The sequence below is a fragment of the Zalophus californianus genome, chromosome X, assembly GCF_009762305.2.
Source record: "Zalophus californianus isolate mZalCal1 chromosome X, mZalCal1.pri.v2, whole genome shotgun sequence".
Classification (NCBI taxonomy): domain Eukaryota; kingdom Metazoa; phylum Chordata; class Mammalia; order Carnivora; family Otariidae; genus Zalophus; species Zalophus californianus.
The window spans coordinates 55627658-55653486 of NC_045612.1; positions in this window are offsets into that span (position 1 = coordinate 55627658).

The window sequence follows — 25829 nt, forward strand, 5'->3', positions numbered from 1 at the left end:
AGGTGCCCCAAGCCATTTCTTTATAGGGCATTAAGGCTTTAAATTATTTTATTATCATGATATACAATGCTTTAATAAACATCCTTATTCACATACAATATATTCACATTGCAATATATTATTGCTCCTATTTCTATTAGGTAGATTTTCAGAAGTGGGGATTGCACAATTAAATGGTATATGTATTATTATTTGGTTATATATACTAGGCAGATTTCTTTCAAATATGCTATAGTAATTTACTTAATTTACCAACAACATGAAAATTTGGATGAAATGGCCAATTCCTAGCAAAATAAGAATTACCAAATTTTGGGGCACCTAGGTGGCTCAGTCTTTAAACGTCTGCCTTCCGCTCGGGTCATGATCCCAGGGTCCTGGGAAGCCTGCTTCTCCTGCTCCCGCTCCCCCTGCTCGTGATCCCTCTCTTGCTATCTCTCTTTCTCTGTCAAATAAATAAATAAAATCTTAAAAAAAAGAATTACCAAATTTGATTCAAAGGAAAAATAGAAGAACAATTGCTAATGTCCATATTAGAGAATTATTTTACATATGCTATTAAAAAATCAGGCACAGGTGATTTTATAATTGAGTACTCTTCTATAGTCTTTAAGAAAATGCAAGTAGGGTCAGTGCTATTCAGTCTATCTCCAACTAAATAGTAGGTCACTTTTATAAAATTAAGAGAGAATTCTCATAAACCCAGCTTTTCTTTTCAAACTAGAATAAAGTTATAGACTGATGGTTGGCCCATTTACTGATAGAACTTGGATAACTATTGACTTAGTTGTGTGTTATGTATGAGTGTGACAGTAGGCAGATTGCTGGAGCAGGGTTAAGTTTTACATAATAAGGATTTAAGGGGATATGTGATGGGAAGATAATTAAAGACTTCTGGTTTAGAATGGCAAAACAAAATAAAACATTCCACATATTGACCATCATAGCTTATACTTTTTTCCTTCCTTCTGGACTATCTGTTCAGAAGTGTAAAGCATGGGAAACAGTTCTCCACAGATAAGGAACATTGAACATTTAAATAGAGGATTGAAGAAAATTCTCTGCTTGTCTTTTCTGACATAGAAGTTCAGGTGTAACATAATATATTATTGTTTAATCTTTATCAATGGGAGGATCATAGTTTCTTTCTCTTAAGACATCCCACATCCCCAAATCCCTGTCTTGTGGCTATCGGTACACTAAGTACTCAGAAAATTCCTGAGAAAGCTGTTGGGACTCCTCATGTATATTTCTTGGTCATCCATATTAATCCTCACAGCAGGTGACAGGAATTGTATGCCCATTTTGTTCTGAGATAATATTATAATAATAATTATCTCCATGCTTTCATACATATAGCGGTAGTTATATTAAGTGGCCATTAGATTTACAGGTGAAAATCCTACATTTTCATTTTGGTCTTTTAATGAATTCCTTAGTACTTTTCCTTTGCCATGTTTCTAACTATTTCTTTGTTTTTTTTTTTTTAAAGATTTTATTTGTTTATTTGAGAGAGAGAGCAAGAGAGATCGAGAGAGAGCTCAAGCATGGGAGAGAGGGAGAAGCAGAAGGGAGAGGGAGAAACAGACTCCCCACTGAGCAGGAAGCCCAACGTCAGGCTCAATCCCAGGACCCTGGGATCATGACCTGAGCTGAAGGCGGACACTTAACCAACTGAGCCACCCAGACACCCCTCTTTGCCATGTTTCTAAATACACTCTTAAAAATAAGTCTTACATTATATATATATTTTCCATAAAATACTTTTTTGGAGGTGCATTGGCACAAGAGAAATATTAATACCTTTATAAAAAGTTATGATGATTTCTACAATTATTTTATTAAAATTATAATTTAATTCCTTGCTTAAAAACATAGTTCCTGTGCAATATCAGAGAGCCTAAATGGCAAGCTAGATTTTGACAACATAAAAACTTGCAGAAACTTCAAAGTTTAAAGTAAACTAATTCGTCTGATCTGGAAAGGAGATACAAATTCTAGTTCCTTAGATATTCTTCAATAAAGAGTCATCAGCAATGCTTAGTTTTTGATTTATAGTATAATAAAAATAGTTATTTATTGACATGGAACAATACCTAGGCTCTAGCACATTTCCAGTAGAAATGCAGTCATCTTATAGGTATTTAAATAAATATAGATTGGGGGATAAATCTACCACAAATTTTCAAAAGATATAAGGAGTACTGGGATTGTTACTTTTAACTAAAATAGTTTTGTGGCTAGTTATTTCCTCTTATTTTCTTCATAACATATTTAAGATTTACTATGAAATTTTGACTGCTGAAACATTCTTTTTGTTTGTTTAGTTCAAGTATAATTAACAGTGATATATTAGTGTCAGGTGTACAATATAATGAGTTAGCAATTTTACACATCTCAGTGCTCATCAAGACATCAAGATAAGTGTACTCTGAATCCCCTCTATTTTAACCATTGCCCCAGCAAATTCCCCTCTGGTAACCAACATTTTGTTCACTGTATTTAAAGAGTCTGTTTTCTTGTTTGTATCTCTTTTTTCGTTGTTCATTTGCTTCATAAATTCCACATATGAGTGAAATTATATGGTATTTTTCTTTCTCTGACCAACTTATTTCACTTAGCATTATACACTCTAGGTCCATTCATATTGTTGCAAATAGCAAGACTCCATTCTTTTTATAACTGAGTGAGATTCCAAAAAAAAGATATTATATATCTTTCTTTATCCATTCATCTATCAAAGGACACTTGGGTTACCTCCATATTTGGCTATTATAAATAATGCTGCAGTAAAAATAGGGTGCATATATATTTCAGAATTAGTGTTTTTCTTTTCTTTTGGTAAATACTCAGTAGTGGAATGGATGGATCCTATGATAATTTTGTTTTTAATTATTTAAGGAACCTCCCACTATTTTCCACAGTGGATACACCAATTTGCATTCCCACCAACAGTGCATGAGAACTCCTTTATCTCCACATCCTTACCACACTTGTTACTTCTTGTGTTTTTTATTTTAACCATTCTGACAGGTATAAAATTATATCTCATTGTAGTTTTAATTTACATTCTCCTTATGATTAGTGATGTTGAGCATCTTTTCATATGTCTATTGGCCATCTATATGTCTTCTTTGGAAAAATGTCTATTCAGGTCCTTTGCTCATTTTTATTTGGATTTTTTTTTCCTGTTGAGTTGTATAAGTTCTTTAAATGTTTTAGATGCTAACCCCTTATTGGATATATAATTTCCCAGTATCTTCCCCCATTCCATAAGTTGCATTTTTTTATGATGGTTTCATTTGCTGTGCAAAAGCTTTTGATTTTGGTGTAGTCCCAATAGTTGTTTTTTTTTTTTTTTTTGCATTTGTTTCCTTTACCAGAAAAAAAAAAAACATATCTAGAAAAATGTTTCTACATTTGATGTCACAGAAATAATTGCCTATGTTTTCTTCCATGAATTTTATGGTTTCATGTCTCATATTTAGGTATTTAATCCATTTTAGATTTATTTTTGTATATGGTATAACAAGGTGGTCCACTTTCATTCTTTTGCATGTCATTGCCCAGTTTTCCTAACACTGTTGAAGAGAATGTCTTTTCCCCATTGTATATTCTTTCCTCCTTTGTTACAGATTAATTGCCCGTAAAGCCATGGGTTTATTTGTCTTTTCTCCACTCTGTTCCATTGATCTATATTTATTTTTGTGCCAGTACCATACTGTTTGGATTACTACGAATTTGTAATTTATCTTGAAATCTGGGATTGTGATACCTCCAGCTTTGCTCTTCTTTTTCAAGATTTCCTTGGGTATTCAGGGTCTTTTTTGGTTCCATACAAATTTTAGTATTATTCTAATTATTTAAAACATGTAGTTAGTATTTTGATAGGGATTGCATTAAATGTGTAGAGCACTTTGGGTAGTATGGGCATTTTAACAATATTGGTTTTTCAAATCCATGAGCATGGAATATCTTTCCATTTGTGTTATCTTCAATTTCTTTCATCAGTATTTTATAGTTTTTAAAGTACAGATCTTTTACCTACTTGCATAAGTTTATTATTAGGTATCTTATTATTTGGGGGTAATTGTAAATGAGATTGCTTTCTTAATTTCTCTTTCTGCTACTTCATTATTAGTGCATAGAAATGGAACTGATTTCTGTATATTAATTTTGTATCCTCCAACTTTCCCAAATTCATTTATCATTTCTAGTACTTTTTTGTGGATTCTTTAGGGTTTTCTGTGTAAGTGTCATGTCATCTGCAAATAGTGACAGTTTGACTTTTTTTTCCTTTATTTACCAATTTGGATATCTTTCATTTCTTTTTTTCCCTTGTCTGATTGCTGTTGCTAAGACTTCAGTACTATGTTTAATAAAACTGGTGAGAGTGGACATACCTGTCTTGTTCCTGATCTTAGAGGAAAACCTCTCAATTTTTCACCATTGAGTATGTTTGTTGTGGATTTTTCATATAAGGCCTTTATTTTGTTAAGGTAAATTTCCCTACATTTACTTTGTTTAGAGTTTTTATAATGAATGGAATTTGTACTTTGTCTAATGTTTTTTCTGCGTCTATTGAGATGATCATATGTTTTGTATCCTTTCTCTAGTTTACATGATTTATCATGTTTATTGATTTGCAAATATTTTCATCCCTGGGGTAAATCTCACTTGATGGTGGTGAATGATTGTTTTCTTGTATGTATTGTTGACTTGGTTTTTTAAAATTTTTTGAAGATTTTTGCATGCATGCTCATCAGTGATATTGGCCTGTAGTTTATTTTTTTTCGCCTGTTGTTATTGTTGTTTTGTCCTTATCTGATTTTGGTATAAAGGTAATGCCCTTCTGGTAGAATAAATTTGGAAGCTTTTCTTCCTTATTTATTTATTTATTTATTTATTTTTGAACAGTTTCAGAAAAACAGTTATTAACTCTTCTTTAAATGTTTGGTATAACTCACCTGTGAAGACATGGTGCTGCAGTTTTATTTGTTGGGAGTTTTTTTTATTACTGATTCAATTTAATTGCTAGTAATTGGTCTGTTCAAATTTTCTATTTCTTCCTGATTCAATTTTTGAAGGTTATGTTTCTAGAAATTTATCCATTTCTTCTAGATTGTCTAATTTGTTGTCATACAATTTTTCATAATATTCTTTTGTAATCATTTGTATTTCTGTGGTGTTGGTTGTTTTTTTCTCCTCCTTAATTTCTGATTTCATTTATTTGAGTTACCCACCTCCCCCCACCCCACTCTCTTTTTCATGAGTCTGGCTAATGTTTGATAAATTTTGTTAATCTTTTCAAAGAACCAGCTTCTGGTTTCATTGATCTCTTCTGTTTTTTTAGTCTCTATTTTATTTATTTCTGCTCTAATCTTTATTATTTTCTTCCTTCTACTGGATTTAGGCTTTGTTCTTTTTTTAAATTTTAAATTCAATTAGCCAACATATAGTACATCATTAGTTTTTGATGTAGTGTTCAATGACATTTGTTCTTTTCCTTTCTAACTTCTTTAGGTGTAAGGTTAGGCTGTTTGAGATTTTTCTTGTTTTTTGAGGTAGGTCTATATTGCCATAATCTTCCCTCTTAAAACAGCATTTGCTGTATCTCAAAGATTTTGAAACATTGTGTTTCACTTTCATTTGTCTCCATGTATTTTTTAATTTACTTTTTGATTTCTTGGTTCACCAAAATGTTTAGTAGCATGTTATTTAACCTCTGTGTATTTGTGTCCTTCCCAGATCTTTTCTGGTGATTGATTTCTAGTTTCATACTTTTGTGGTTGGGCAAAGATGCATGATATGACTTCAGTCTTTTTAAAATTTATTGAGACTTCTTTCATGACCTAACACATGATCTATTTTGGAAAATGTTCCATATGTACTTGAAATTTATGTGTTTTCTATTTATTTTGGATGAAACATTCTTAATCTGTCTAATATATATTATATATCTGTTAGGTCTAACTGGTCCAGTGTATCATTCAAAGGCACTGTTTCCTTGTTAATTTCTCTCTGGATGATCTATCGATTAATGTAAGTGGGGTGTTAAAAGTTCCCTACTATTGTTTTATCACTGTCATTTTCTTTTTCCCTTATGTTTGTTAATAGGTGCTTTATGTATTTAGGTGCTCCCATGTTTGGTGCATTAATACAATTGTTATGTCCTCTTGTTGGATTTTTCCCTTTATCATTATGCAGTGGTTTTTTGTCTCTTATTGCAGTCTTTATTTTAAAGTCCATTTTGTCTAAGTATTGCTACTCCAGCTTTCTTTTTGCTTCCGTTTGCATGGTAAATGTTTTTCCATCTCTTCACTTTCAATCTGCATGTGTCATTAGGTCTGAAGTGAGTCTCTTGTAGGCAGCATATAAATGGGTCTTGCATTTTTTTATCCATTCAGTCACCCTATGTATTTTGATTGGATCACTTAGATTATTTTCATTTGAATTGTTGATAGGCATGTACTTAATTGCCATTTTGTTACCTACTTTATGGTTGTTTCTTTAGTCCTTCTCTCTTCCTTTCTTCTCTTGCTCTCTTCCCTTGTAGTTTGATGGCTTTCTTTAGTGATATGTGTGGATTGCTTTCTCCATATTTTTTGTGTATATATTACAGGTTTTTGACTTGTGGTTACCATTAGGTTCACATATGACATCTTATGCATATAGCAGTCTATATTGAGTTTATGGTCACTTAAGTTTGAACACATTCTAAAAGCAGTAGTTTTTACTTCCCCACCATATTTATGTATTTATTTATGTATATGATGTCATATTTTACATTCTTTTATTTTGTGACTCCCTTGACTGGTTTTTATAGATATAATTGATTTTACTGCATTTGTGCTTTGACCTCTGTGTTGGTTTTATAAGTGATTAATCTACTACTTATATTTGTATTGCTGAAACATTCTTGAAACTGATTTACTACTAAAACTGAAAAACAATAATTAATAATGAGGGGATATTTCTTTTGGTTAATTATTATCTATTGTGGCTTCAAAAATATTGAAATGACCCTTAGAATGTTTAGATATATTATTCATAAAGTTAAGTGATCTCTCTGTTTCAATTTGAGTGCTAGACATTTTGTGTTTGCTTCAACTCTCCTCTTTCCCCAGCATGACATTAATTTTTCTTCAGAGCTGTTTAAGATGTTATTAATTTTTTAAATTTCATTATGTTATGTTAATCACCATACATTACATCATTAGTTTTTGATGTAGTGTTCCATGATTCATTGTTTGCATATAATACCCAGTGCTCCATTCAGTACATTCCCTCTTTAATACCCATCACCAGGCTAACCCATCCCCCCACCCCCCTCCCCTCTAGAACTCTCAGTTTGTTTCTCAGAGACCATAGTCTCTCATTGTTCGTCTCCCCCTCCGATTTCCCCCCCTTCATTTTTCCCTTCCTGCTATCTTCTTTTTTTTTTTTAACATATAATGTATTATTTGTTTCAGAGGTAGAGGTCTGTGATTCAGAGGACTAAATGAGAAAAATATGCAGCCAAGAATACTATATCCAGCTAGGCTCTCATTGAAAATAGAAGGAGAGATAAAAAGCTTCCAGGAAAAACAAAAACTAAAGGAATTTGGAAACACGAAATCAGCCCTACAAGAAATATTGAAAGGGGTCCTCGACGCAGTTATTAAATTTTTTGACATTTGATATATGATGGTATGAAGATACATTTTAAGGTCTATCTGTGGCTCATCCATTTACTTATATAAGTAAGGGCACTGGGGACAGAATTTTGAACAAGAAAATCTTGGTTCCTGCTATACATAATAGTTCTCACATTCTAAGAGGGGGCATATTTATAGACAAAAAATAAAGAAAAAAACAATTCTATTTGACAAGATCCATATAGGAAACAAACTAGGCGATGTAATGGCAGTTAATAGTGGAGATAGAATGGCCTATTTTAAAATATATGGACCTTAATAAACATTTTCAAATGGCATATATTTTACAAACTTATAAAATATTTAAATGAAATTTATGTTGATTGATGTAATATAAAAATATTACACTGGGATCTATAGGTCCCAGAAAAGAAGTCATTTCCATGTTCCAGAATAGCAGCTGCATGACAAAGGATATGGTCATATTGAAAGTATGTTCAGAATTTCTTATGTTCAGAATTTCTTATGTTAGTATAGTTTACTACCCTTGGGAAATATAGGTCAAGCCCTAAAAATAGAGCTTCTCCACAAACCAAGTTCTTCAAAAGGTTGTAGAGAAAGTATTGTGGATTACTGCCAACAGGAAATATGAATAAAAATGCCTAAAGTAAGTTTATCATGTCTACTTATTATATTCGTAGATGCTCTTTTTGAAAAAATATATATTTTTTGTATAGGACCCCTGTTGCTCTCCCTGTCCTCCCTACTCCCTTTCTCCTTTCTCTCCTCCTTTCCTTCTATGTCACTTTGTTGATCATATTAGAATGTTGATTTTTTGGGGGGTGTTCCTCCTTTTATTTTTATTTATTTTTATTTTTAATTTTTTTTCTTTTCCAAATTTTTACTTAATTTCTAGTTGGTTAACATATACTACAATATTGGTTTCATGAGTAGAATTTAGTGATCAGTCACTTACATATAAGACCTGGTGCTCATCACAAGTGCCCTCCTTAATATCCATCACACATTTAGACTATCCCCTGCCCACCAACCCTCCATCAGTACTCAGAGTTTGTTCTCTATAGTTGAGTCTCTTATGGTTTGACTCCCTCTCCTTTTCCCCCTTCTCCTATGTTCATCTGTTTTGTTTCTTAAATTCCACATATGAGTGAAATCATATGGTATTTATGCGAAGCAAAAGAAGTCAGTCAGAGAATGATAATACATTTTAACTCCATTCACATCATTGCAAATGGCAAGATTTCATTTTTTATGGCTGAGTAATATTCCATTGTATATTTATACCACATCTTCTTTATCCATTCATCAGTTGATGGACCTTTGGGCTCTTTCCATAATTTGGCTATGGTTCATAATGCTGCTATAACATCAGGGTGCATGTGTTCCATTGAATCAGTATTTTTGTATCCTCTGGGTAAATACCTAGTAGTGCAATTGCTGGGTCATAAGGTAGTTTTATTTTTTAACTTTTTGAGGAACCTCTTTTTGAGAGTCTGTACCAATTTGCATTCCCACCAATGGTGTAGCAGACTTCCCCCTTCTCTGCACCCTCATTGATATCTGTTGTTTCCTTTGTTGTTAATTTTAGCCACTCTGACAGGTGTGAGATGATATCTCAAGATATATTTGATTTGTATTTCGCTGATGATCAGTGATGTTGAGCATCTTTTCATGTGCCTGTTAGCCATCTGGATGTTTTCTGTGGAAAAATGTCTATTCGTGTCTTCTGCCCATTTCTTAACTGGATTATTTGTTTTTTGGGTGTTGACTTTGATAAGTTCTTTATAGATTTTGGATACTAAGCCTTTATCAGATATGTCATTAGTAAATATCTTCTCCCATCCCATAGGTTGCTTTTTAGTTTTGTTGATTGTTACCTTCACTGTACAGAAGCTTTTTATGAAGTTCTAACAGTTTATTTTTGCTTTTGTTTACCTTGGTCAGGAGACATATCTACTAACAAGTTGCTGTGGCCAATGGCCAAGAAGATACCACCTATTCTTTCTTCTAGGATTTTTATGGTTTCCTGTCTCATATTTAGGTCTGTCACCGATTTTGAATTTATTTTTGTGTATGCTGTAAGAAAGTAGTCTGGTTTCATTCCTCTACATATTTCTATCCAATTTCCCAACACCATTTTTTGAAGAGACTCATTTTTCCATTGGATATTTTCTTTCCTGTTTTGTCAAAGATTAGTTGGCCATATAGTTGTGGGTTTATATCTCGGTTTTCTATCCTGCTTCATTGATCTATATGTCTGTTTTTGTGCCAGTACCATACTGTCTTGATGACTAGAGCATTGTAATATAACTTGAAGTCTGGAATTGTGATGATTCCAGCATTGCTTTTCTTTTTCAGGATTGATTTGGGTATTCAGGATCTATTATGGTTCTATATAAATTTCAGGATTCTTTGTTATAGCTCTGTGAAAAATTCTGGTGGTGTTTTGATAGGGATTTCATTAAATGTGTAGATTGCTTTGGGTAGTATAGACATTTTAACAATATTTGTTCTTCTAATCTATGAGCATAGTGTCTCCATTTCTTTGTGTTGTCTACAATTTCTTTCATAAATGTTCTATACTTCTCAGAGTACAGATCTTTTATTTTTAGTTAGATTTATTTCTAGGTATCTTACCGTTTTTGGTGTAATTGTAAATGGAATTGATCCCTTGATTTTTTTTTCTGCTGCTTCATTGTTAGTATATAGAAATGGAACAGACTTTTGTGCATTGATTGTATACCCTGTGACTTTGCTGAATTCCTGTATCAGTTCTAGTAATTTTTTGGTGGCATCTTTCAGGTTTTCTACATAGAGTATCATATTCTCCATGAAGAGTGAAAATTTGACTTCTTTGGCTATTTGGATACATTTATTTCTTATTGTTGTCTGATTGCTGAGGCTAGGACTTCCAGTACTATGTTGAACAACAGTGATGAGAGTAGACATTTCTGTCGTGTTCCTAACTTTAGGTGGAAAGCTATCAGTTTTTCCCCTTGAGGATGGTATTAGTTGTGGTGCTTTCATATATGACCTTTATGGTGTTGAGGTATGTTCCCTTGATCCCTACATTATGGAAGGCTTTTATCAAGAAAGGATGTTGTATTTGTCAAATGCTCTTTCTGCATCTATTGAGAGGATCATGTTTCTTATCCTTTCTTTTAGTAATGTGGTATATCACATTGATAATCAATCATCAAATCATGTGGATGTTGAACCACTCCTGCAGCCCAAGAATAAGACCTACTTGGTAGTGGTGAATAATCCTTTTAATGTACTGTTGGATTCAATTATCTAGTATCTTGTTGAGAATTTTTGCATCCATGTTCATCAGGGATATTTGTCCATAATTCTCCTTTTTAGTATGGTCTTTGTCTGGTTTGGGAAGCAAGGTAATGCTGGCTTCATAGAATGAGTTTGGAAGTTTTCCTTCCATTTCTATTTTTTGGAATAGTTTCAGAAGAATAGGTATTAATTCTTTAAATGTTTGGTAGAATTCCCCTGGGAAGCCATCTGGCCCTGGACTCTTGTGTTTTTGGAGATTTTTTATTACAGATTAAGTTTCTTTGTTGGTTATGGGTCTGTTCAGATTTTGTATTTCTTCCTGTTTCAGTTTTGGTAGGTTATATGTTTGTAGGAATTTATCCATTTCTTCCAGATTACCTGGTTGGTTGGCCTACAATTGTTCATAATATTCTCTTACAATTGTTTGTATTTCTGTGGTGTTGGTTGTGATCTCTCATCTTTCATTCATAATTTTATTTATTTTGGTTCTTTATCTTTTCTTTTTGATGAGTCTGGTTAGTGGTTTATAAGTTTTGTTAATTTTTTTTCAAAGAAGCAGCTCCTGATCTCATTGATCTCTTCTACTGTTTTTGTTTCCTTTTTTCATTTCTATATCATTTATTCCTGCTCTAATCTTTATTATTTCCTTTCATTCTGCTGACTTTAGTCTTCATTTTTTTTCTAGGTACCTTAAATGTAATGATAGGTTGTGTATTTAAGGTTTTTCTTGCTTCTTGCATTGCTATATACTTCCTTCTCAGGACCGCTTTTGCCACATCCCAAAGTTTTAGACTTGTTGTTGTTCATTTTCATTTGTTTCCATGTATTTTTTAAATTTCTTATTTGATTTCCTGGTTGAGCTTTTCATTATTTAATAGCATGTTGTTTAATCTCTATGTATTTGTGGTCTTTCCAAATTTTTCTTGTGGTTGGCTTCCAGGTTCATAGCATTGTGGTTAGAAATGATATGTGGTATGACTTCAGTCTTTTTATATTTGTTGAAAGTTGATTTGTGACCTAATATGTGATCTGTTCTGGAGATTGTCCCATGTGCACATGAAAAGAATGTGTTTTCTCCTGTTTTAGGATGGAATGTTCTCAGTACATCTTTTAAGTCCATCTGGTCCAATGTGTCATTCAAAGCAATTGTTTCCTTGTTTTCTGTTTAGATGATCTGTCCACTGATATAAGTGAGGTGTTAAAGCCCCCTACAATATTGTATTTTTATCAATTTGTTCCATTATGTTTGTTATTATTTTTAAATATATTTGGGTTCCCCCATGTTGATTGTATAAATATTTACAATTATTATTCTTGTTTTATTTTCTTCTTTATGATTATGCAATGCCCTTCTTTGTCTTTTGTTACATGCTTTGTTTAATGTCTAGTTAGTGCAATATAAACATTGCTACTCCAGCTTCCTTTTGCCATCCATTTACATGATGATTCTCTATCCCCTCATTTTTAAACTACAGGTGTCTTTAGGTCTAAAGTGAATCTCTTAAAAGCAGCTTATAGATGGGTCTTTTTTTTTTTTAATCCATTCTGATACCCTATGTCTTTTGATTGGAACTTTTAGTCCATTTAGTCAAAGGAGTTATTGATAGATATATATTTATTGCCATTTTATTTCATGTCTTATCTTTGTTTCTGGAGATTTTCTCTGATCCTTTCTTGTCTTTTTCACTTTTGGTCTCTCCTTTGCACTCCAAGAGTCCCCCTTGATATTTCTTGCAGGCTGGATTAGTGGTCACAACTCCTTAGGTAGTGTATGTCTGGGAAACTCTTTATCTCCCTCTATTCTCAGTGATAGTCTTGCTGGATAGAGTATTCTTGGCTACAGATTTTTTTCCATTCAGCCCTTTGAATATATGATGCCACTCCCTTCTGACTTGACAAGTTTCTGTAGAGAAATATGCAGCTAGCCTTATGGGGTTTTCTGTGTAATTTGAGGACTTCTTTTATCTTGCTGCTTTCAAGATTTTTTTCTTTATTGCTATATTTTGCAAAAATATTTACAATATATTTGCTGTTGGTCTGCTCTTTTGATGTTGATGGGAATTCTCTGTGCCTTCTGGGTCTTGATGTCTGTTTCCTTCCCAAATTAGGGAAGTTTTCTGCTATTATTTCTTGAAACAAATTTTCTGTCCCTTTTTCTCTCTTTTTCTGGGACTCCTATAATACCATTGTTACTATGATTGATGGAGTCACTGAATTCCCAATGCATGTGCTCTGCTGTTGTGTTTTTTGGCTGCCCTATCCTTCAGGCCAGTAGTCTGCAAAGGCTCTCCTTGCCTGCTGTGGGCAGTGTTTGGTCCCTAGTCTGAATATGGTGAGTTTTAACTTGGTGTGCTGTGGTTTGCTTGTGAAATGAGGCCTGACACCAACTCCACCAGAACTGAGGACCTGCAGCACTCTAGTTGGGAGACATCGTATGGGCAGGGTTTTGTGCTGGTTTAGTGTGTGTAGGGCCCTCCGTGGTGGGACTAAGGCAAACTTCACTGAGAAGGGCAGTCCTGCCAGAGCACAGGGTGGTGGTGTTTTGCATAAACAAGTTAAACGGCAGACAGTGTCGGTTCTGTGCTGCTTCTTGCTGGTGATTCTATGTTTATGCTCAGGGATGGCAGAGGGAAATGCTATCAGCCACCTCCTTTGTTCTGGAGAGTCTAATCATCCTCTTTTGACCCAAAAGAAAGTTTTGTGCCTGATATGATGCAAAGATCATTTTAAAGTCTGAATATATATTTTCCTGAAGAAACATTTTCAACTCTGAGTATTTTAACCTCATCTAATTATTTTTTAACTTAGTATCTTACTTCATTCTTTTGATTGCCAGAAGCAATTGGCATACAACTCTGACCTTGAAAATATACAGTGTACTAAATATATTTCTTTTAACATGTTATATCTTTACACTAGAAGACATTAGGTAGAAAAGGGTGATTATTTGCAAAATAAACTGAAATTCTAATTTTAATAAAGGTGTAAAGTCTATTTTTGAGGACTGAGAGAGGAAGGAAGACAAACCAACAGCATAGTCTTTTCCTACTCTAAGAGACATATATTCTTTTGGTTGAAAATACAAAGAAAATGGTAACATTTCTTTCTGTAAAGAAAACATACACCTATTTCTCTTGGTAATGACAGGTTGTGGGTGAATTAATTATTAATGAAAACTCTTGTATAAAAAATGTAAATTAAATGATTTTATTTTTATTTTTTCAACTTAGGTAATGAACTCCAAAATTGAATTGCATTCCAAAGAAGGCTTCTAGCAAACAAATATTGTGTGTATTTAAAGAAATTATGAGGGGGCACCTGGGTGGCACAGTTGTTAACTGTCTGCCTTTGGCTCAGGTCATGATCCCAGGACCGAGCCCCGCAGCGGGCTCCCTGCTCGTTGGGAAGCCTGCTTCTCCCTCTCCCAATCCCCCTGTTCCCTCTCTCACTGTCTCTCTCTGTCAAATAAATAAATACAATTTAAAAAAATAATAAAAAATAAAGAAATTGAGGTAAGGAAACTTGATTTTAGTAGCTAACTGTATACTATTCCACCATTACACTGAAATCAGGGACTTTCTAAGACTTGTCTTCAATTTTCCCCTGACACTAAGGTCTTGACCAAAACATTAATTTTTCCAATTTACTGAAACTTGCTTGTTGCTTTGGCAATTTATCATGGCACAAAATAGCAGCTAGTTACCTTTACATAATTTTATCATAATATTAATAAACAGTTGTTAGAGCAGTTTTAGACCCACAGAAAAAAAAGAATGAAAAATGCAGCACTCACACATAAACTCTAGCTCACCCCAAAAACAGCCTCCCACTGTCAATATCCTGCACCAGTGTGGTACATTTGTAGCAATTGGTGAGCCATTACTGACACATCATTATCCACCAAAGTCCATAGTTTATATTAGGGTTCACCCTTGATAGTGTATATTCTATGGGTTTGGCAAATGTATAATGTTATGTATCTACTATTACAATATCATACAACATAGTTTCATTGTCCTAAAACTTCTCTGTGATTAGCTTATGTATCCCTTTCCTTTTTCCTATACCCTGACAGTTACTCATCTTTTTAATGTCTCCATACATTTTTTGCCTTTTCTAGAATGTAATATAAACAAAATCATACAGTATGTAGCCTCTTCAGATAGTCTTCCTTTACTTAGTAATGTACACTTAAGATTCTCCCATGTCTTTCCATGTTCTGATAGCTCATTTCTTTTATAGCTTTGACAACATTATTCCATTCTTTTATAGCTTTGACAATAATATTCTATTGTGTAGATGTGCCAGTGTGTTTATCAACTTACCTACTGAGAAACATCTTGAGTGTTCCAAGTTTTGACAATTATGAATAAATCTGCTATAAATATCAGTGAGCAGGTTTTAATGTGGACATAAATTTTCACTTCATTTGGATATATGCTAAGGAGCACAATTGCTGGATTATATACTAAGAATATGTTCAAGTTTGTAAAAAACTGCCAAACTATTTTCCAAAGTGACTTTAACATTTTTTTTCCCATGAGCCATGAATGAGAGTTCTTGTTACTACAAATCCTTGTCAGCGTTTGGTATAGTCCATGTTTTAAGTTTTTGCTATTCTAAAGGTGTATAGTGGTATCTCACTGTCATTTTAATTTTCAATTCCCTAATGACATATTATGGTGATAGCCTTTTTTTCTAAAGTAGACAAAGCAGGTCTTTAGAGGATAGAGTGGGTATTATTTAATTAATTTATTTATTTTTAAAGGCTTTATTTACTTGTCAGAGAGAGAGAGCACAAGCGGAGGAGGGCAGAGGGAGAAGCAAGCTCCCTACTAAGCAAGGAGCCCAATGCAGAACTTGATCCCAGGACCCTGGGATCATGACCTAAGCGCTGAAGGCAGACGCTTAACTGACTGAGCCACCCAGGTGTCCCATGGTGATTACCTTTTTAAAAAATATTTTTTAGGTTTTTTTTAAGTTTTTATTCAAATTCCACTTAGTTAGCATAAAGTATAATATTAGTTTCAGGTGCACAATATACTGATTCAGCACTTTCATACAGTACCCAGTGTTCATCACAAGTGTACTCGTTAATCCCCATCACCTATTTAACCCATCTCCCCACTCACCTCCACTCTGGTAACCATCAGTTTGTTCTCTATAGTTAAGAGTCTGTTTCTTGGTTTGCCTCTCTCACTCTTTTTTTTTTTTTTCACTTTGCTCATTTGTTTTGTTTCTTAAGTTCCACATATGAATGAAATGATAGGGTGTTATTCTTTTTCTGATTTATTTTGCTTAGCATAATACTTTCCATTTCTCATCTGCACACCATCTTTGGTGAGTTGTCTGTTCAGAAATTTTCTCCATTTCTTTCTTTTTAAAAATTTTATTTTACCATTATAAGTACACTAAATATGAGATCTGTCCTCTTAATAAACTTTTAAGTATACAGTATATTATTATTGACTATAAGTACAAGGTTATACAGCAGATCTCTAGAGCTTATTCATCTTGCTTGACTAAACATTATGCCTGTTGATAAGTAACTCCTCATACCCTCCCAGGCCCCAGAAACCATTATTCCACTCTTTAATTCTATGACAATGTTTAGTTATCATTAATTCCTCTCTTTAATTCTAATCTATTTTTAGATACCTCATAAAAGTAGAATCATGCACTATTTCCTTTTGTGTAATGGGCTTATTTCACTTAGCATACTGTCCTCAAGTTTCATTTGTGTTGTCGCATATTGCAGTTTTTTTAAAGGTGGAATATTATTCCATTGTGTGAATATATTTTATTTATCTACTCATCTGTTGATGGACTAGGTTTTTAATATGAATAATACTGCAGTGAACATGGGAGTGCTAACATTTTTTTCCAGATGGGAGAAAATGTATACAAACCATATTTCTGATGAGGGGTTAATCTTCAAAATATATAAGAAACTTCCACTGGATGTTATACGCACCCGATGAATCATTGAACACTACATCAAAGACTAATGATGGCTAGTTGAACTTAATTACAAAAAAGAAAGAAATTCCCACAACTCAATAGTAAAAACAAAACAAGTAACCTGATTTTAAAATTTGTAAAGGACTTGAATAGATATTTCTCCAAAGAAGGCATACAAATGGCCAGCAGGTATATGAAAAAATGTACATCACAAGTTATTAGAGAAATGCTAACCAAAAACATAAAGAGATATCACCTCGCACTTGTCAGAATGACTATTATCCAAAGAACAAAAAACAAGTGTTATTAAGAATGTGGAGAAATTAGAACCCTTACACACTGTCGGTGGGAATGCAAAATGTACAATATAGTGGTTCCTTAAAAAATTAAAAATAGGGATGCCTGAGTGGCTCATTCGGTTAAGCCTCTGCCTTCAGCTCAGGTCATGATCCCAGAGTCCTGGGATCAAGTTCCACATTGGGCTCCTTGCTCAGCAGGGAGCCTACTTCTCCCTCTGCCTGCCACTTGCCCTGCTTGTGCTCTCCTTTTCTCTTTCTCTCTCTCTCTCTGTCTCTCTAACAAATAAATAAATAAAACCTTAAAAAAATAAAAATAGAGCTACCATATGACCCAGTAATCCTACTTCTGGGTATTTACCCAAAATAATTTAAATCTTTTCCCCATTTTTAACTGGGTTCTTAATTTTAACAAAATGAGATTCATAGATTCTTGTGTATTTGGGATAATAGTCCTTTATATATAAATCTTTTGAAGATATTTTATTTCAATCTGTGGCTTGTCTTTTTGTTCTTTTCACAATGTGTTTTGGAGAAAAGAATTGTTTTTAAGAATTCCAACTTAATTTTTTTTTTCTTAACAAAATCACATCTTTGTCATTGCCAACCCCAAGGTTATCGAGATATCCTCTTATGTCATCTCTAAGAGTTTTATAGTGATGCATTTTAACATTCATGTCTATGACCCATTATGAATTATTTTTGTGAGGGATATAAGGTCTGTGTCTAGATTTATTATAATTTTTTGCATGGGTATGTCCAGTTGTTCCAGTACCATTTGTTGAAAAAAAAAACACTCTTTATTGAATTGTCTGTGGTATTTTGTCAAAGATCATTTGACTATATCTGTGTGGATCTATGTCTGAGCTCTCTATTCTTTTCCATTGATCAACTGTCTTCTTTTGCCAATATGACACTGTCTTGATTACTATAGCTTTAGAGTAGGTCTTGAAGTTGGGGTAGTGTCCGTCCTGTGACTTTTGTTCTTCTTCAATATTATGCTGTCGATACTGTGTCTTTTGCCTCTCTGTATAAGCTTCAATTTATTGATATCCACAAAATAACTTGCTGGAATTTTTATTTGGATTGTATTGAATCTATATGTTAATTTGGAAAGAACTGACATCTTAAAATACTGAGTCTTCCTATCCATTAACATGGAATATCTCTTCATTTATTTAGTTCTTTAATTACTTTCATCAAGGTTTTGTAGATTTCCTCATATCATATATATCCTGTACATAGTTTGTCAGATTTATACCTAACCATTTTATTTGTTTGGTGATCATGTAAATGGTACTGTGTTTTTTATCTTGAATTATAAGTATTTCTTGTATATAGGAAAGCAATTGACTTTTGTATCCTAACCTTGCATCCTGCAACCATGTTATAATTGCTTATTAGATGCACGAGGGATATTTTTGTGGGAGGGATTCTTTAGGATTTTCTACTTTAACATGCCATCTGTGAACATAGTTTAATTTCTTCCTCCCCAATTTATACACAATATTTCCTTTTCTTATATTATTGCATTAGATAGGACTTTCAGTACAATAATGAGTAGTGAGAGTGGTGGTATTGGACATTCTTGTTTTGTTTTTGTCAAAAGTGAGGAAACATTAAGTTTTTCATTTGTAATTATGATGTTAGCTCCTGGCTTTTGTAGATATTTTTTATTAGGTTGAGTAATTTCCCCTCTATTCTTAGTTTGTTAAGAGTTTTTATGATAAGTGCGTTTTGTATTTTATCAAATTCTTTTTTTTAAAGATTTTATTTATTTATTTGAGAGAGAGAGAGAATGAGAGAGAGAGGAAGCACATGATGGGGGGAGGGTCAGAGGGAGAAGCAGACTCCCTGCCAAGCAGGGAGCCCAATGCAGGACTCGATCCAGGGACACCAGGATCATGACCTGAGCCAAAGGCAGTCGCTTAACCAACTGAGCCACCCAGGCGCCCTTTATCAAATTCTTTGTATCTAATGATATGATCATGGAATTTTCCTTCTTTGCTCAGTTAATGTGGTGGATTACATTATTGATTTTCAAATGTTGAACCGTGTTGCATATCTGAAACTGTATAATTCCTTTTATACAACCTTGGATTTGATTTGCTAATATTTTGTGGAGGATTTTCTTCTATGTGTATGAGATATATTGGTTTGTAGTTTTCCTTTGTTTCAATGTCTTTATCTGGTTCTTGGTATTAAGATAATGCTGGCCTTATATTATGAGTTAAGATGTGCTTCCTTTGTTTCTATTTTATGAAAACAATTGCAGAGAATTGAGGTAATTTCTTCTTTAAAAGTTTGGTAGAATTCACAAGTGAACCCATCTGGGACTGGTGCTTTCTGTTTTGGGAGGTTATTAATTATTGATTCAATATTTTTAATGGATATAGATCTATTCAGATTGCCTATTTTTTCTTGTGTGACCTTTGATAAATTGTGTCTTTCAAAGAATTGGTTTATTTTATTTAGATTGTCAAATTTGTATGCATAGTGATGTTCATATTATTCTTTTTAATATCTATGATATCTGTAGTGATACAGATACAGATTTTTTTTTTCATTTCTGATATTAGTAACTTGGTTCTCTCTCTCTCTTTTTTATTTTCTTAGTTACCATGACTAGAGTCTTATGAATTTTACTGATCCTTTCTAAGAACCAGATTTTCATTTCATTGATTTTGTCTATTGATTTTCTGGTTTCAATTTTATGTATTTCTACACTAATCTCCTTTTTTTTCTTCTGCTTACTTTGGGTTTAATGTTCTCTCTCTCTCTCTCTCTCTTTAGTTTCCTATAGGAGAAGCTTAGATTATTGATAATATATCTTTCTTATTTCCTCATGTATGCATTCAATGCTATACATTTCCTTATACACATTGTTTTCACTGATTTCCACAAATTTTGATAAGTTGTAATTTAATTGTAATATAGTTCAAATATTGTTTAATTTCTCCTGAGCCTTTTTTGGCCAATTTGTTATTTATTGTGTTGTTTAATCTCTCAGCATTTTGTGGTTTTCTATTTATCTTTATATTGTTGATTTCTACTTTAATTCCATTGTCGTATGAACATGTATAATTCCTACTCTTTTAAATTTGATAAGGTGTGTTTTGTGAAATAATTTGTAATCTATTTTGGTAAACGTTCCATGTGAGCTTGAAGAATATTTGCATTTTGCTCTTGCTGGGCGAAGTATTTTATAAATATCAATTAGATTCAATTGACTGATCATTCTGTTTAGCTCAACTATGTCTGTACTGATGTTCTTTCTGCTGGTCTGTCCATTACTGACAGAGGGATATTGATGTCTCCAAACAGAATAATGGATTTGTCTATTTCTCTTGAAGTTCTATCAGCTTTTTTCTCACATATTTTGACACTCATTTCTTAAACACATACACATTAAGAATTCTTAAATATTCTTCAATAATTGACCATTTTATCATTATGTAATGGCTTTCTTTATTCCTGATATTTTTTTTTTTGCTCTGTCAAATTTGTCTGAAATTAATATAGCTACCATTGCTGTATTTGGTTAGTGTTAGCATGGTATATCTTTCTCTAACTCTTTACTTTTAATCTATATGGCCTTTATATTTAAAGTGGATTTCAAAGATATGCTAATTAGAACAGTATTTTACTGGCAAAAAAGTAGACATATAAATCAATGAAAGAGAATAATGAACCCAGACATAAACCCAGGCTTATCTGATCAATTAATCTATGACAAAGGAGGCAACAATATACAATGGGGAAAAAGGAGTCTTTTCAATCAGTAGTGTTGGGGAAATTGGAAAGCTTCATGCAAAAGAATGAAACTGGACCACATTCTTCATCGTATACAAACATACACTCAAAATGGATTAAAGACCTAAATATAATACCTAAAATAATTAAACTCCTAAAAGAAAACATGGGCAATAAACTCTTAGCTATACATAGCAATAGTCAACAATACTATTTTTGGATCTGTCTCTTCAGGTAAGGATAACAAAAACAACAACAACAGCAGCAACAACAACATCAGACAACAGACTACATCAAACTAAAAGTTTTTACACAACAAATTAAGCCATCAACAAAATGAAAAGAGTCTACTTAATTGGAAAAGATATTTGCAAATGATATATCCTGCAAGGAGTTAATATCCAAGATATATAAAGAACTCATACAACTCAATACTTTTTAAAAAATCTGATTTTTAAAACAGGCAGAGGATATGAAGATATTTTTGCAAAGAAGACATGCAGTCAGTCAACAGACACATAAAAAGATACTCAACATCACTAATCATCAGGGAAATGCAATTCAAAACCAGAATGAGATATCACCTCACATGTGTCAGGAGGACTAATATCCAAAACAAAGAAATAACAACTGTTGGCTAGGATGTGGAGAAAAGGAAACCCTTAGACACTGATGGTAGGAATGTAAATTGGTGCAACCACTCTTGAAAACAGTATGGCATGTTCCTCAAATAATTAAAAATGGTAATACCATTTGATCCCAGCAATTCTACTTCTAGGTATTTACATGAGGAAAATGAAAACATTAATTCAAAAAGATATAGACATCTCTATGTTTATCACAACATTATTTACAATAGCCAAGATATGGAAGCAACCTAAGTGTCCATTTATGGGTGAATGAATAAAGAAGTTGTGAGATATATATCTAAACATCTCTATATCTCTATATATAATGTAGTCATATAGGATATATATAATACGACAGGATATGTGTATATATATATATATCCTATATAATGTATAATATAACATATATATAATGTAACCATAAAAAATAATTAAGTCTTGCCATTTGTGACAACAAAGATAGGCCTGGAGGGTATTATGCTGATTTAAAAATTAGACAGACATCATAAAAACATAAATACAAAGTAGATTAAAGACCTAAATGAGAGATTTGAAACCATAAAAATCTTAGAAATTAGCTCTAGCAACTTTTTTCTATATATGTCTCCTGAGGCAAGGGAAACAAAAGCAAAAATAAACTATTGGGACCACATCAAAATAAAGGCTGCTGCACAGCAAAGGAAACAATCAACAAAACTAAAGGCAATATATGTTATGGGAGAAGACATTTGCAAATAACATATCCAATAAAGGGTTAATATTCAAATTATATAAATAACTTATAAATCTTAATACTCAAAAAATAAATAATCAAATTAAAAAATGGGCAGAAGGCATGAACAGACATTTCTCCAAAGAAGATATCCAGGTGGCCAAAGAACACATGAAAAGACGTTCATCATCACTTACCAATCAGAGAAATGCAAATCAAAACTACAATGAGATATCACCTCATACCTCTCAGAATGGCTAAAATCAACAACACAAGACTTAACACAACAACACAAGAAACAGCAGGTGTTCCTGAGGATGTGAAGAAAAAGGAACACTTGTGCACTGTCAGTGGGAATGTAAGCTGGTGCAGCTACTGTGGAAAATAGTATGTAATTTCCTCAAAAAATTTAAAATAGAACTACCCTACAATCCATCAATCCATCAATTGCATTACTGGGTATTTACCCAAAGAACACAACAACAGTAATTAAAAGGGATACATGCACCCTGATGTTTATAGGAGCATTATTTACAATAGCCAAAATATGGAAGCTGTTCAAGTGTCCATCAATTGATGAATGGATAAAGAAGATAAAAAGAAGATGTGAGGGCGCCTGGGTGGCTCAGATGGTTAAGCGTCTGCCTTCGGCTCAGGTCATGATCCCAGGGTCCTGGGATCGGGTCCCGCGTCAGGCTGCCTGCTCCTCGGGAGCCTGCTTCTCCCTCTGCCTCTCTCTCTCTCTCTCTCTCTCTCTCTGTCTCTCATGAATAAATAAATAAAATCTTTAAAAAAAAAGATGTGATTGTGTGTGTGTGTGTGTGTGTGTGTGTATTGAGGTATATATATCTCCAATCCATTCCACTATATATAATGGAATATTATTCAGCCATAAACAGAATGAAATCTTGCCATTTGCAATGACATGGGTAAAGGTAGAAAGTCTAATGCTAAGTGAAATAAGTCAATCAGAGAAAGACAAAACCATATGATATCACTCATATGTGGAGTTTAAGAAATAAGACAACAGGCAAAAGGAAAATAAAAGAGTGAGAGAGACTAACCAAGAAATAGACTCTTAATTATACAGAAGAAACTGATGGTTACCAGAGGGGAGGAGAGTGTGGGATTGGGTTAAATAAGTGATGAGGATTAAGGACTGTACTTGTGATGAGTGCTGGGTGATGCATGGAACTTTACTATATTGTACACGTGAAACTAATATTACACTCACTGTATGTTAACTAACTGGAGTTAAAATAAAAACTTAAAAAAAGTCCGACAGAGAATGTCAAAGACCGTATGATTCCCCTTATATGTGGAATCTAAAAAACAAAACAAAGAAACAAAAAATTTTTTAAAGACTCATAAATACAGAGAACACATTGGTGTGCCAAGAGGAGAGGATGGGGTGATAGGTGAAATAGGTGAAATGTATTAAGAGGTATAAACTTCTGGTTATAAAATAAATAAATCATGGTGATGATAAGTAAAGCATGGGGAATATAGTCAATAACATTGTAATAACTTTGTTTTTTTTAAAGATTTTATTTATTTATTCAAGAGAGAGAGAGAATGAGAGATAGAGAGCATGAGAGGGAAGAGGGTCAGAGGGAGAAGCAGATTCCCCGCTGAGCAGGGAGCCTAATGTGGGACTCAATCCCGGGACTCCAGGATCATGACCTGAGCAGAAGGCAGTCGCTTAACCAACTGAGCCACCCAGGCGCCCAATAACATTGTAATAACTTTGTAAGGTGACAGATGGTAACTACACTTATTGTGGTGAGCATTTTGTAATGTATATAATTTTTGAATCACTATGTTGTACACCTGAAACTGATATAATATTGTATATCAATTATACATCAATTGAAAATAAAAGAAAATGCAATAACCTTTACTAAGCACCAAAAAAAATGAAATACTTAGGAATAAATCTAAGAAAATATGTATAGGAGACTATATCAGGAGAAACAATAAAGCTCTATGAAAAAAATCAAAGATCATCTAAATGCATGGAAAGATAGTTCATATTCATGGAGAAGATTCAATATTGTTAAGAATGTAGTTCTTCCTAAATTAGAGATTAAATGAAATTAAGAATGAATAGACATAATTTTAAAAAGTATGGAGTGAAGTTAAAGCAATGTTAAATGGCAAATTTATAACTATAAATGCCTATATTAAAAATAATAAGTATCTCAAGCTAACAACTTAAACTTTTACCCTAAAACACTTGAGGAAATAAATAAAATTAAAATCAAAGGAAGAAGACAGAAGGAAATAATAAGGATTGAGTGGGAATTAAATAGAAATTAGGAAAAATTGAGAAAAAAATTGGTTCTTCAAAAAGATCAACAAAATTGACAAATCTTTACATAAACTTGAAACATGAGGAAAGATCAAATTACCAAAATTAGAATGAAATAAAGGATATTATTACTGACCCTATAGCAATAAAAGGAATTTTAAGGGACTACTATGAATTACTGTATGCCAACAAATTAGATAATCTAGATAAAATGGACACATTCTTAGTAACACATAACCTACCAGGAGTAAATCAGGAAGAAATAGAAAATCTAAATACATCTATAAAATATAAAGTGATTAAATTAATCATCAAAAACATATCCACTACCAAACCCAAGTACAGATAGTTTCACTGGTGAATTCTCTCTCACATTTAAAGAAGAATCAATATCATTTTTTTTCACAAACTCTTCCAAATATAACAGAGAAGGAATTCATCTTAATTAAATCAATGAGGCCAATATAATCCTGATGCAAAAACAGGAAAAAGACATAAGAGAATGGTCGACCATTCTCTTATACCATACAGAAAGATAAAATCTAAATGGATGAAAGACTAAATGTGAGACAGGAATCCATCAAAATCCTAGAGGAGAACATAGGCAGTAACCACTTTGACATCGGCCACAGCAACTTCTTTCAAGACACGTCTCCAAAAGCTAGTAAAACAAAAGTAAAAATGAACTTTTGGGACCTCATCAAGATAAAAAGCTTCTGCACAGCAGAGGAAACAGTCAACAAAACAAAGAGGCAACCCACAGAATGGGAGAAGATATTTGCAAATGACACTACAGATAAAGGGCTGATATTCAAGATCTATAAGAACTTCTCAAACTCAACACCCAAAAAACAAATGTCAAAAATGGGCAGAAGATATGAAAAGACACTTCTCTAAAGAAGACATACAAATGGCTAACAGACACATGAAAAAATGTTCAACATCATTAGCCAACAGGGAAATACAAATCAAAACCACTTTGAGATACCACCTTACATCAGTTAGAATGGCAAAAATTAACAAGGCAGGAAACAACAAATGTTGGAGAGGTTGTGGAGAAAGGGGAACCCTATTTTACCGTTGGTGGGAATGCAAGTTGGTACAGCCACTCTGGAAAACAGTATGGAGTTTCCTTAAAAAGTTAAAAATAGAGGTACCCTATGACTCAGCAATTGCACTACTGGTTATTTACCCCAAAGATACAGATGTAGTGAAAAGAAGGGC